Raw genomic sequence first — 14,750 nt, forward strand, 5'->3', positions numbered from 1 at the left:
AACCACAACAGTGTTTGTCTGGAGCGGGAAGCTTTCTGCTGCTCCATCTGTCTGGATCTACTGAAGGATCCGGTGACGATTCCCTGTGGACACAGCTACTGCATGAACTGTATTCAAAGCCACTGGAACAGAGAGGACGAGAGAAGAATCCACAGCTGCCCTCAGTGCAGGAAGACTTTCACACCGAGGCCTGTCCTGGTGAAAAACACCATGTTAGCACATTTAGTGGAGCAGCTGAAGAAGGCTGGACTCCAAGCTGCTCCCGCTGATCACTGCTATGCTGGACCTGAAGATGTGGCCTGTGATGTCTGCACTGGAAGAAAACTGAAAGCCTTCAAATCCTGCATGCAGTGTTTGGCTTCATACTGTAAGAAACACCTGCAGCTTCATTATGATGTGCCTCGACTGAAGAAACACAAGCTGGTGGAGCCCTCCAGGACAACATCTGCTCTCGTCATGATGAGGTGATGAAGATGTTCTGCCGCACTGATCAGCAGTCTGTCTGTTATCCCTGCTCTGTGGATGGACATAAAGGCCACGACATAGTCTCAGCTGCAGCAGAGAGGACTGAGAGGCAGAGAGAGCTCCAGGAGAGTCTCCAACAAATCCTGCAGAGAGTCCAGGACAGAGAGGGAGATGTGAAGCTGCTCCAACAGCAGGTGGAGGCCATCAGTCGCTCTGCTGATAAAACAGTGGAGAACAATGAGAAAATCTTCAGCACTCAGTGAGTCCACACACTCATCCAGCATCAACATCCGTCCTCTGAGGTACTTTGAGGATGTGACAGCAGCTGTGTCAGAGCTCAGAGACAAACTACAGGACACTCTGAGACAGACGTGGACAAACATCTCACTGAGTGAGGTGGATGTTTTACTGTCAGAACCAGAGCCACAGACCAGAGCTGGATTCAATTCAATTCAATTCAGTTTTATTTATATAGCGCATATTACAATCAGACATTGTCTCAAAGCAGTTAGTTAACACAGATTATGAGACGATATTACCCAGTATGATCCAGACTAAGGAGAGTGGAGGAGAGGTCAGAGGGTGTTCAGAGGATCGTGTTTGTGCCCCCCGACAACGTAGAGCAAGAGAGACTTCACGGGCCGGACTGAGTCTAAGGCTAACTGTACGCCTTACTAAACAGAAAAGTTTTAAGTCTAGTCTTAAAGGTGGAGGCAGTGTCTGCCTCTCGGACCCAGATTGGTAACTGGTTCCATAATAGTGGTGCCTGATAGCTGAAAGCTCGTCCTCCCATTCTACTTCTATGAATCCTAGGAACTACTAGTAAACCTGCACTCAGAGATCTGAGTGTTCTATTAGGAACATATGGTACAATCAGGTCCTGCAGATACAATGGAGCAAGTCCATGAAGAGCCTTGTAGGTTAGAAGAAGGATCTTGAAGTGCATTCTTGAGTCCACTGGGAGCCAGTGAAGAGACGCTAGAACAGGAGAGATATGATCCCTTTGGCTGCTTCCTGTCAGAACTCTAGCTGCTGCGTTCTGGATCAGCTGCAGACTGTAGATGGAGTAATGTGGACATCCTGACAATAAAGAGTTGCAGTAGTCCAGTCTTGAAGTGATAAAAGCATGGATGAGCTTTTCAGCATCACTCTGAGAGAGGATGCTCCTGATCTTAGTAATATTACACAGGTGAAAGAAAGCGGTCCTGGAGACCTGCTTAATATGAGAGACAAACGACATGTCTTGATCAAAGATAACTCCAAGGTTCCTCACAGTCGTACTGGAGGCCAGAGTAATTCCATCCAGGGAGAAAGTATTATCTGATAAACTAGTTCTGAGATGTTTCGGTCCAAAAACAATGACCTCAGTCTTGTCCGAGTTTAATAGTAAAAAGTTGGAGGACATCCAGTCCCTTATGTCCTTTAGACACGCCTGTAGTCTGACTAGGGGCTCCGTTTCTTCAGGCTTCATGGATAAATACAGCTGGGTATCATCAGCATAACAATGAAAGTTTATGCCGTGCTTCTGGATGATGTTTCCTAGAGGGAGCATGTAGAGGGTGAACAGGATCGGTCCGAGCACAGAACCCTGTGGAACACCGTGGTTAACCCTTGTACCTGTGGAAGACACATCGTTAGTGTGAACAAAATGAAATCTGTCAGATAAATATGATTTAAACCAGCGCAGTGCTGTTCCTGTAATCCTGATCTCGTGTTCCAATCTGTGTAGCAGGATGCGATGGTCTACGGTGTCGAAGGCAGCACTGAGATCCAGTAGAACGAGTACAGAGACGAGACCCCGGTCCGATGCCATGAGGAGGTCATTGGTGACTTTAAGCAGTGCTGTTTCTGTGCTGTGATGGGCTCTGAAACCAGACTGGAAAGCATCAAACAGACTGTTACTACACAGGTGGTCGTTTAGCTGACTTACAACAGCTCTTTCGAGTAGTTTGGAGATAAAGGTGAGGTTGGAGATCGGTCTGTAGTTTCCTAGGACGTCCGGGTCCAGTGAAGGTTTTTTAAGTATCGGAATGATCACAGCAGTTTTAAAAGCCTGTGGTACATATCCTGTTCCCAGAGACAAGTTGATCTGTCCTAATATAGAGTCTCCGATCAGAGGAATAGCATCCTTGAGGAGCTGTGAAGGGATCGGATCCAGAAGACAGGTAGTAGGTTTAGACTTGCTGATGCTGGTGGTCAGCTCAGGGAGGCCGATGGGCGCGAAGCAGTCCAGAGTTAGATCAGGATCCGTTTCCAGAAGTGGCGGTGTATCCTCAGCGGTCACAGAGAGATTGTGGTTGATTTGTCCTCTAATAGTGGTGATTTTATCAGTGAAGAAGCTCATGAAGTCTTCACTACTAAGAGCTGCAGGAATGCGAGGCTCCACAGAGCTGTGGCTCTTTGTCAGCCTGGCCACGGCGTTAAAGAGAAAGCGCGGGTTGTTCTTGTTTTCTTCTATTAGTGATGAATAGTAGGCTGTCCTGGCTTTACGAAGGGCCTTCTTATACGTCAGCAGACTGTCTCTCCAGATCCTCCGAGAGTCATCTGATTTAGAGGACTGCCACATCCTCTCCATCCTACGTGTAATCCGTTTCAGTGATCGGATGTTTGAGTTGTACCACGGAGCTAGCCTCTTCTGGTTTGTAGTTTTCTTCTTCTTCAGTGGAGCAATCCTGTTTAAGACTGAGTGTAGTGTGTCTGCAGTGTTGTTGACAAAGCGGTCCAGCTCTGCAGGAGTAACATTTAAGTTGGTACCCCCATCAGTACTTGGGACTGTGGGGAGTACTGGTAGGATTGCTGTCCTAAACTGCTTTACGGCGTCTTCAGACAGACATCTGCTGTAGTAGACCTTTTCCTCAGGTGCTGGTAGGTCTGAAAGAGAGAAGTCAAAAGTTATTAATGAGTGATCTGAAAGAACAGGATTTTGAGACCACACTAGCAGGTTCTCAGCTTCCAGGCCGTAGGTGAGAACCAGGTCGAGGGTGTGACTGTGACAGTGTGTGGGTTCATTTACTAACTGAGAGAACCCAACTGAATCCAAGAGTGAGTTGAAGGCAATCTTCAGACTGTCGGAGTCGACGTCCATATGAATGTTAAAGTCACCCACTATAATGACTTTATCTGTGCTAAGCACTAAACTTGATAAGAAGTCTGAAAACTCCAGCAGGAACTCTGAATAAGCAGCAGCAGGTGGACGATACACTACGACGAGTAAGACAAATTCTGACTTCTTCCAGCTTCCGTGAGACAGTCTGAGAGTGAGACTCTCAAAAGAAGTATGAGTAGACTTAGGTTTAGGATTCATCTGAAGACTGGAGCGGTAGATTGCTGCCACTCCTCCTCCGCGACCTGTAACTCTAGGAACATGACAGTTAATATAACAGGACGGAGTTGATTCATTTAAAGCAACATATTCTTCATCCTGTAACCAAGTCTCAGTGAGACAAAGTATATCAGTGTGATGATCAACAATTAAATCATTAACTAAGAGCGACTTAGAGTGGAGGGATCGTATGTTAAACAATCCACACCTGAGTGTTCTGTTACCTTGTTCTATGTGTTTGTGTGTGTTAGTGTGTATTTTTATGAGGTTATTATGATTAATATACAGTGGGGAAAAAAAGTATTTAGTCAGCCACCAATTGTGCAAGTTCTCCCACTTAAAAAGATGAGAGAGGCCTGTAATTTTCATCATATGTATACCTGAACTATGAGAGACAAAATAAGAAAAGAAAATGTAGAAAATCACATTGTAGGATTTTTAATGAATTAATTTGTAAATTCCTCAGTAAAAGAAGTATTTGGTCACCTACAAACAAGCAAGATTTCTGGCTCTCACAGACCTGTAACTTTTTCTTTAAGAGGCTCCTCTGTCCTCCACTCGTTACCTGTATTAATGGCATCTGTTTGGAGTCGTTATCAGTATAAAAGACACCTGTCCACAACCTCAAACAGTCACACTCCAAACTCCACTATGGCCAAGACCAAAGAGCGGTCAAAGGACACCAGAAACAAAATTGTAGACCTGCACCAGGCTGGGAAGACTGAATCTGCAATAGGTAAGCAGCTTGGTGTGAAGAAATCAACTGTGGGAGCAATTATTAGAAAATGGAAGACATACAAGACCACTGATAATCTCCCTCGATCTGGGGCTCCACGCAAGATCTCACCCCGTGGGGTCAAAATGATCACCAGAACTGTGAGCAAAAATCCCAGAACCACACGGGGGGACCTAGTGAATGACCTCTGGAGAGCTGGGACCAAAGTAACAAAAGCTACCATCAGTAACACACTGCGCCGCCAGGGACTCAAATCCTGCAGTGCCAGACGTGTCCCCCTGCTTAAACCAGTACATATCCAGGCCCGTTTGAAGTTTGCTAGAGAGCATTTGGATGATCCAGAAGAGGATTGGGAGAATGTCATATGGTCAGATGAAACCAAAATAGAACTTTTTGGTAAAAACTCAACTTGTCGTGTTTGGAGGAGAAAGAATGCTGAGTTGCATCCGAAGAACACCATACCTACTGTGAAGCATGGGGGTGGAAACATCATGCTTTGGGGCTGTTTTTCTGCAAAGGGACCTGGACGACTGATCCGTGTAAATGAAAGAATGAATGGGGCCATGTGTCGTGAGATTTTGAGTGAAAACCTCCTTCCATCAGCAAGGGCATTGAAGATGAAACGTGGCTGGGTCTTTCAACATGACAATGATCCCAAACACACCGCCCGGGCAACAAAGGAGTGGCTTCATAAGAAGCATTTCAAGGTCCTGGAGTGGCCTAGCCAGTCTCCAGATCTCAACCCCATAGAAAATCTTTGGAGGGAGTTGAAAGTCTGTGTTACCCAGCGTCAGCCCCAAAACATTACTGCTCTAGAGGAGATCTGCATGGAGGAATGGGCCAAAATACCAGCAAAAGTGTGTGAAAACCTTGTGAAGACTTACAGAAAACGTTTGACCTCTGTCATTGCCAACAAAGGGTATATAACAAAGTATTGAGATGACATTTTGTTATTGACCAAATACTTATTTTCCACCATAATTTGCAAATAAATTCTTTAAAAATCCTACAATGTGATTTTCTGGATTTTTGTTTCTCATTTTGTCTCTCATAGTTGAGGTATACCTGTGATGAAAATTACAGGGCTCTCTCATCTTTTTAAATAGGAGAACTTGCACAATTGGTGGCTGACTAAATGCTTTTTTTCCCCACTGTATCTTAACTTGTGTGCTTGATGAACTGTGGGAGGACGTGTGACCGTCACCACTTCAATAACATTATTAAGCTTAGTGTTTCTATGTGTATTTGTGTTTAATGTGTTTCTAACTGAGGGCGGCAGTCCTCCAGAAGCAGCAGAGAGGTGTGTAGGACAGCGACTCTGCCTCCTGGCCTCGACCCTGGGTTGTCAGGTTGGTCTAATAAACTTGGCTATGTTGCTAGAAATCAGAGCTGCACCACCCTGGGTGGGATGGATGCCGTCTCTCCTAATAAGGCCAGGTTTCCCCCAGAAAGTTTCCCAGTTATCTATAAAGGCCACGTTATTTTCTGGACACCACCATGACAGCCAGCGACGGAGCGAGGACATGCGGCTAAACATGTCATCACTGGTCAGATTTGGGAGGGGACCAGAGAACGCTACGGAGTCCGACATGGTTTTAGCTAAATTACACACCGACTCAATATTAACTTTAGTGACCTCTGACTGGCGAAGCCGGGTGTCATTAACACCGACGTGAATTATAATCCTACTGTATTTATGCTTATCTCTCGCCAGCAGCTTCAGGCTACCCTCTATGTCGCCCGCTCTGGCCCCCGGGATGCACTTAACTATAGCCGCTGGTGTCGGCTTTACATGCCGCAGAACAGAGTCGCCAATAACCAGGGTCGGCTTCTCAGCGGGTGTGTCGCCGAGTGGGGAAAAACGGTTCGATATGTCAAGCGGCTGGTGGTGAACCACGGGCCTTTGTTTCGGGCTACGCTTCCTTCGAACCGCCACCCAACCTCTCTGACTTCCCGGCTGCTCAGGGGCTGCCGGGGTGCGGATAACATCAGCTAAGGCAGGCTGGTCCGCACAGGCTAACTGCTGCTGGCTAGCTGCTGTGGCTACAGGTCTATTATCTAACATGCGGAGCCGACCCTCTAACTCGCTTAGCCTCGCCTCCAAGACTGTGAATAAGCTACACTTTGTGCACACCTCACGCTCACTAAAGGAGGCAGAGGAGCAGCTGAACATGTCACACACCGTGCAGTGAGCAGGAGAGGGAGATGCAGAGCGAGTGGAAGAAGCCATGCTAAGCGCTAATGCTAACCGCTAAGTTACGGTGAGCTTCGCTACAGTGGTAAACGAGAAGGGAACCCAGAAACTGGTGCACTTAAGTCTAACACTACGGTGCTTGTGTATTACCACAATAAAAGCAAACACAATATGTCTAATGCAGAAAGTCCGTAGCACCAACAGCGCACACCAAGTGAACAAACAGGACAGTGTCGAAACAGGAAGTGACGCAATACGATTCTTACAGTATTCATGTGAACTCACACTGGATCCAAACACAGCATACATACAGCTGAAACTATTGGAGGGGAACAGAAAAGTAACATGTGTGACACGACCACAGCCTTATTTTGATCATCCAGACAGATTCACTGACAAGTTTCAGGTCCTGAGTAGAGAGAGTCTGACTGGACGTTGTTACTGGGAGGTGGAGTGTGGAAGAGAACGGTTAGTTTTTGTAGCAGTCACATACAAGAGTATCAACAGTGAAGGGAGCTATAAAGAATGTCTATTTGGACAAAATGACAAGTCTTGGGCTTTATATTGTTACCCAAGCGGGTACGGATTTTGTCACAACAACATCTACAAAGAGGTCCCAGTTTCTCGTTCCTCCAGAGTAGGAGTGTACCTTGATCACAGAGCAGGTATTCTGTCCTTCTACCGTGTCTCTGAAACCATGACTCTCCTCCACAGAGTCCAGACCACATTCACTGAGCCCCTCTATGCTGGAATTATGATTTATCATACTGGATCCTCATGTGAGTTGTTGAGAGTGAAGTAGAACAGATCAATCATAGAGGTCATGAGTGAATAAAGGATTGTTTCATCATTATTCCATGTGTCAGCCTCACAGTCATTGTTTTAGGGGCACTTCTGCCCCCTAGTGGTTGTACTGTGTATGACAACTTGCTGCACTGAAGCCTCTGTTTACTGTGGATGTAAATACATGTTGTGTGTTTGACCATCAACAGACCAGATACTGACTGAATGAGACCTTGTACCTGCACTTGAAAGAACATCAATACTATCAATATATAGAGATTTTTTTACTTTTTTATTTTGTGTACAATGTTTTCAGTGAGGTCATCACTGACTTGTTAAGGATCCTTGAAGCTCCTCTGCTCCTCCAAGCAGCTTCATTAGTTCTTTGGTGGGGGTGGTGTTTTGGTGGGGAAACGTGATTTATGTGGTGGAGGACCTCAGTGGGTGGCTCTGGGTCTAATGAAAATGACGTGGATGGCTGAGAATACTGTGATTTTATTAAAAGTTATTTTTGTTCGTTTCTTTGGGGACCTTTTTCATTTTCCATACGGACTAATGTACTTTAGTTTGTTTATGGATGGACCGTCATTACCTGCGCACTAAAACATAAGGAAGAGACGGATGACGCTGTGAAGTCTGTTGCTGTTTTGGAGGAGATACATTTGGCAGATGACCCTCGTTGAAAGGCTCTCTCACAGACTTCAATGTTAAATGGCTTTTGAATTTTTTTTAATATTTTGAAAACTAAACATATTTGAACAAATCTGAATACAAGTTTAATAGCCCTCGAAGAGCTGAACAGAGTGATGTTTGAACGGTTTCTGTAGCACAAAGCATGTGGAACTAGTTACATGTCAAAGTTGAAGGTGGTTTTGAAGGCTCCTCTGTAGACTCCCATGTTAAAAACGACGCATAAATTGCTTAATATTTGAAAAACTATAATTTTTTTAAAAAAACTTGTTGACCCAGAATGTCCTCTGTGAGATGAACATTTTGTGTAAATTATTAGTTTCATTGCTGCAGCAAGCTATCACTGTCTGTTATTATTACTGTTGCGTGCACCAGGCAGCTCTTACTGGTAAGAATGATTAAGGCTACATACTACATTTCATCCTGCCGTGCAGGAACATCATTGATTTATGATTAAGGCTTCTCTGGACTGTATAAACAGGATGTACGGTGTTTGCCTCTTACACTGGGCCCAGGTGCTTTCGCATCAATTTGGATGATATTGTCTGGTTGTTGACAAACAATGTTGTGGATTTACCCCTCAAAAGCATTCTGCAGTCCCCTCTGCCTGGCTCTTTCAGGTACTCCACTAGTTTTCCAAAAGTTGTCCATAAATACCTTTGGGATATCTGTGCTAGTGTTGCTGAGGAGGGCAGGGTTTTCTGTAAGGTCAACTGTGCTTTTGAGCTCGAAATTCACCTGAAGCAGAGCTACAAAACAGGACACATGTTAAGGTGAAACACAGTATTTTGTATTCACATTTAAAAATCTGTAAGGTCTGTAAAGTTTTTTTTGTTTTTGGCGAAACGTTTATGGCAAATGCTTTCCGATGATGTCATTGACGGCTGTCGCCAACTGCTCATATGTGGCTGTTTTCACAAATGTGCTCTCAGTGCACAGCTGGTGGCCCTCTGTTGTAAAGGAAAAGGAAATTGTGGTATCTTCATTGTTTGTCTTTTAAAAATAGAATTTTTAGCTTTAGTGAACCTCGGCTGATCCCTCTGGAGTAAGCAGAGGTGGATGTTTGCAGTTTTTCTTTCAAGGCCTGGGGACAATCCTACCGTTTCCAAAGGTTTGTTGTGACAATCTGTAAAATGTTGGAGTCGTCCTTATTACACTCTGATTTCTCCAGCAGATTTTGAGTGGTCTGCACCGCCTGCCTGTCCACCTTTCAGCATGTCTTTGAACTCAGCACTGACATACTGAGAACCTGAGATGACAACATCAGGAATAACATGCCTGAAAAACATGTCTTTTATAATGGCAACCATGACACTGATTCTAGTGGTGTCTCTCGGTTTGGGGACTTCAGGGAACTTTCAGCAGGTCTTGCTACATTGCAAACATACTCATGTATGTTCAGTGAGTTTGAATAGCCTGATAACCCTCCCTCTGCTCTGCTGCCAGGCAAAGGTAATAATCTCTTCACACACTTTGCAGGTTGAACATGAACTAACAAGAAATAACATTTCACATATGCCATTAGAACCACGGATATATTAAAAATATCAAACATTTCCCACCTTTAAATTGCCTTCTGGAAAATGCTACTCCTACAAATTTCAAGATAGAGAAACCATTCAAAGCTTAAAATACTTCAAATATCTTGGTCTTCAAAACTTGTATACAGAATTTGGAAATTCAGCTCCGTCTTCAAATGGCAGGTGATTAAAGATGAAGTGGTTTTTGAGGTCTCTTCTGAGTTTAACATTAGTGTGTATTGGGTGGAATGCTGGGAGCCAGAGTGGGCCGAATCTTCAGCAGAGTGGAGAGAGGCTGAGGAGATGCCTAAAAAAATCTCTAACCTGTGCTCAGGCCTGAACCTTCCATCTAACTGGGATCATTTTTATATCGGTTTGAAGGAACACTTGTTAGCTTTCTGACGGTGTGACTCTTAAAACTGAACACCAGACCGTTTTGCCCTGACAGCCAGCTGTTCGAGGAGGGTGCCGGTCAATCTTCCATTAAGACATAATGTAAAACCAAAAACCAGGAACCTTTTTGTGACAGTCCTATACTTCCTCATCTGTGTGTCCCTCCTTTGAACACTTCTGGTAGGTGCTAAACTCTAACCAATGCCACAAAATCTAATCTTTAAAAATAGGAACCTAGTAGAATGTCCTGTTGACTTGTGCCCTTATTGGTCAATGCATAAGGCACCTTGACCCTACATTTTTACTACATCAGAATCAGAATGTCAGGGTTCGTCTCAGGAGGAGGACACAGATGCAGCACACAGAGTGGTTAGCTTGCTAGGAGTCTTTATTCAAAGCCACACGGACAACAGAGCAAAGACCAGAACACAAAAACACACTTGAAGTGGTAACTCAGGCTAAAAGTCAAAAACTTAAACTAACTTAGCATGGTACATAACGTGGCAAGATAACAAAAGTAAAACAAGAAATCTAAATCAGACTAGAACCTAATCTGAGCTTAGTGCAAAATGAAACCAAAAAACAGGCAAAAGGCCCAACGAGATCATAACATGGCACGGCAAACATGAGATGAACAAGGCATTGCATTACACCTGGAGTCATGGCAGGGACAATCCCTCAGAAGAGCCAAGGACAGAAACAAACCCTCAACAGTGACAAGACGAACTAGCACCCGGTGCAAGGAAGACACAGACTAAATACATGGGACCAGGGAAGACAACGAGACACAGGTGGCACACATTAGGGCAGGTAATCACACAAGGAGGAAAACCACAGGAAGTAAAGCACAAGACAAAGCACAAGGACAGGACTATCAAAATAAAACAGGAAACACGAGACAAACACCCCAAGGACAAAGACTCAAGAGCTAAACAAAAACCCAGAGAAACTAAACACAAGCCTACAACTACCAGTATAACAACAATAAGTGAGCACAAGATAAAACAGTAACTCAAAACAAGGAAAACAAAACACAGGGTCATGACACAGAATCAGAATCGTGTTTAGTAAAAACAAAGTAAACAATGTAATCTAAAAATAAGGTAATACAATGACATATCAGACAGATCATACAGATCATACACTTAATGATTAAGTAATCCCAACAAATAATAGCTTATGTATTCTCTATTGTTTGGATGATAATGATGATGATGATGAACGAATGATAAACTGAAATGTGAATGTTACAGTCAAAGCTTACCATCTGCAGTGTTGCACCAACCACTGTACTTCCTGTTGGTGTAACTAATGTGGTTGTTTCTGTTAGTAACATGGCTTATTTTGTTTCTCAGTCACAGCACAATCACCTGTAGTGCTTGCATGTTTTAGATGATCAGAAGTTCAGTGATAGCAGTCATACTGTTAAAGATTAATGAAGGATTATTTGCACTCACTACTCACTTAAATATTATTAGTCTGTGTTTTGTACACTGGCTGTATATCTAAACAACAATGAAGTCTGGCTCTGTCTAAGTGTTAAGTCTTTTTAAAGGATCACAACTGGAGAGTGACTGAAGTTCAATGATGATCTATTCCACAAGAGAATGCAGCAGCACAATAAAGTGTAGTGGATGCATCATTTTCCAACATCCTCATCATTTATGAATGGATGTTATTATTTTAAGGGGTCTTCTAAGATCACTTTCTGTCCTTGTGTGCAGGTTAGTGTGTGTTCACTAACTGTTAGCAACATTTTCTAGTTTCTGTCATTAGTTTGTCAATCAATAGATAACAGCTCATTTCCTGTTTGTCTCCACCTTTTGTTGAAGAAGGACTGAAGAACAAATTGAACCACAGATATTGCCAGAGAAGACACCACCCCTGTGTCATTTGCAAACACATTATCAGTCACAAAAGTGAAACTATTGTTTCAAACCAGACGAACCCACTGCTGTGGAAGGACTCATAAGTTTGGATCCAGGTGAGTATTATCATGGAATTTACTGATTTTACACACACTGCCTCAATATTTGATGAATTTGTTCTGATGATAAAATTCAGACCACTCACACTGTTTTATGAATTAAAGTGCAATTGACTGCAGTCTGATTATGGTATATTTGAGTTTGTTTCTGTGTCTTCGGTGCCCTGTGTTTAACATGCACACAGAGGTGACCTTATGTGGCAAAAATTAACCATGACCCAACACTGTGGACTGAAGTTTCCTGTTTTAACTTGGCCTGTATTTTACCATTACTATTAATAGTCCATCCCACTAGGGGTTAGATTGTTAATTCCTTTACCACAGTATCAGGTCATTAACAAATTTACAAACACAATGTTGATGAAGATTCTCAGTCATTCAGGTCGTTTTTATTCAGAAGGTTGAAGACAGGCATGTGGACTTGTAGAGTTTCCTTGAAGACATTTCGCTGGTCCACCAAGCAGCTTCATCCGTTCTACAATGTATCAGGCAGGACATTAAGGACGACTGTCTGCTATGTCATGAAAGGAAATGATTATGTTTACCTCTGTTTTACTGCAGATATTAGTTCTCATCATGGAGGCTGAAACTGATGCTGAAATTAGACAAATACTGCAGAACAGTGATCAAAGCCTGGCTGCTGCAGAGATCAATGAAGTTTTGGAAAGGCAGAACAACATTTCACTCAACATCGCCATCACTGGAGAGACTGGCTCTAGTAAATTTCACCTTTATTAATGCCTTTAGAGGTCTAAATGATGAAGATGATGGAGCTGCACTCACTGGTTGTAAGGAAACTACCAAAGAGGTTACAGCATACCCCCATCCAAACTATCCTAATGTGACCTTCTGGGATCTCCCTGGTATCGGCACCACCAACTTTCCAGCTAAAAAATACAAAAAGAAAGTTGGACTGGAGAAGTTTGACTTCTTCATCATAATTTCAGCTAACCGCTTCACAGAAAATGATGTCAAACTCGCTCAGGAGATCAAGAAGATGAAGAAAAACTATTCACACTCGCACGCACACCTACAGGCAATTTAGAGTGACCAATTGACCTAACATTCTAAAAACGTGCTTGTTAGAATAGAATATTCTAAGAAGCGCAACTTTAGAATTGGTCACTCTAAAGAATGAGGGAGGAAGCTGGAGAAAACCCATGCATACTTTGTCCGCTCAAAGATCGACAGTGATTTAGATAATGAAAAGAAATTCAGGACCAACTTCAACAGAGAGAAGACTCTGACAGACATCAAGGAGGACTGCATTAAAGGTGAGCTTTTTAAGCTTAATGTTATCCATGTGTGCGGTTTTTTGAATTAGCTTAGCTATTCCTGCTGCGTGTTGTGTGCACTGAGGGTGTCTTTTCTCCATGTTGTCCAGGGGGACACTGATGTACATCAGTATTACTCTCTCTCCCCCTTTTCTCTGGAACAGGATGCCATTGATGCAGGCATCCGTTCCAGAGACATCCAAATAGAAAGGTAAAGTGTAGTCAGGGGTGGCTAGTTCTGCTGCAGTGGCCAAAGATTGTTTAAGAGCAATGAATGCTTGTTCAGCTGCCTGCGTCCAATTTAGGCGAGCTGACACATTACGCATGCCATGTTCTTTGACAAGGTCTCTGAGAGGTTGTGTGAGGCCAGTGTAGTTAGCAACAAAGTTTCTACTGTAGCCAGTCAGACCGAGAAATGAGAGCATGTCCTTCACTTTATCAGGACGCGGATGATGCAAAATGGTTGTGTGAAGGCGATATGCTGACTCCCTTTTGTGAAACAATGCGTCCTAAGAAAGCAACTTGTTTCCTGACTAATTGGAGTTTAGATTTGCTGACCTTAAAACCAGCTGTGGCCAGATGTTGCAAAACAGCCTGCGTGGCATCCAGGCAGATTGCTGCCGTTGGAGCTGCGATAAGAAGGTCATCAACGTACTGAATGAGTGTAGTGTTTTCTGGGAGGGTGCAGTGACTGAGTATCTGTTTCAAAACCTGATTAAAAATACCGGGGGAGAGCGCAAAACCTTGAGGTAGCCTGGTGTAGCGATACTGCGTTCCCTGATATGTGAATGAGAAAATGTCTCTGCATTCAGGTGCCAGAGGGAGACAAAAGAAAGCATTAGCTAAATCTATGCAGGTGAACCAGCTCTGTGAAGGATCCAGTTGGGCCAATGCCACGTATGGATTCGGAACTGGTACCATGGGGGTTGACAGTGCAGCGTTAATGTCCCTCAGATCATGTGCCATGCGATATTTACCTGTCCCTTTCTTTTCTACAGGTAGGATGGGAGTGTTCTAATCTGAGTGAGAGAGTTCCAGCACGCCATTTTCAAAGAGTCCATGAATAGTATCTGCAATGCCAGCTCCGGCTGCTGGCTTGTGGGGATACTGTGGTATCCATAAAGGGCCTGGTGTGTTAATCTGAAACGTCACAGGTTCACAGTCCACCAGACCCACATCAGTGGGACCGTCTGCCCATAAATGTGGTGGCAAGCTGTCAATCACAGCCTGTGCCAGAGGATGATCAGTTTTCTCTCTACCATGATGTCTAGCAAGCAGTTCATGTGCCAGAGTGACAGTGTTCATAGTTGAAACAGTTATTTTGTATGCTTTAGCAGATGGAGAATACATGATTTGAGGTAAAGGTGTGGGTTGCCAGTCTGATTG

This window comes from Parambassis ranga, chromosome 22 (assembly GCF_900634625.1).
Source record: "Parambassis ranga chromosome 22, fParRan2.1, whole genome shotgun sequence".
NCBI lineage: Eukaryota > Metazoa > Chordata > Actinopteri > Ambassidae > Parambassis > Parambassis ranga.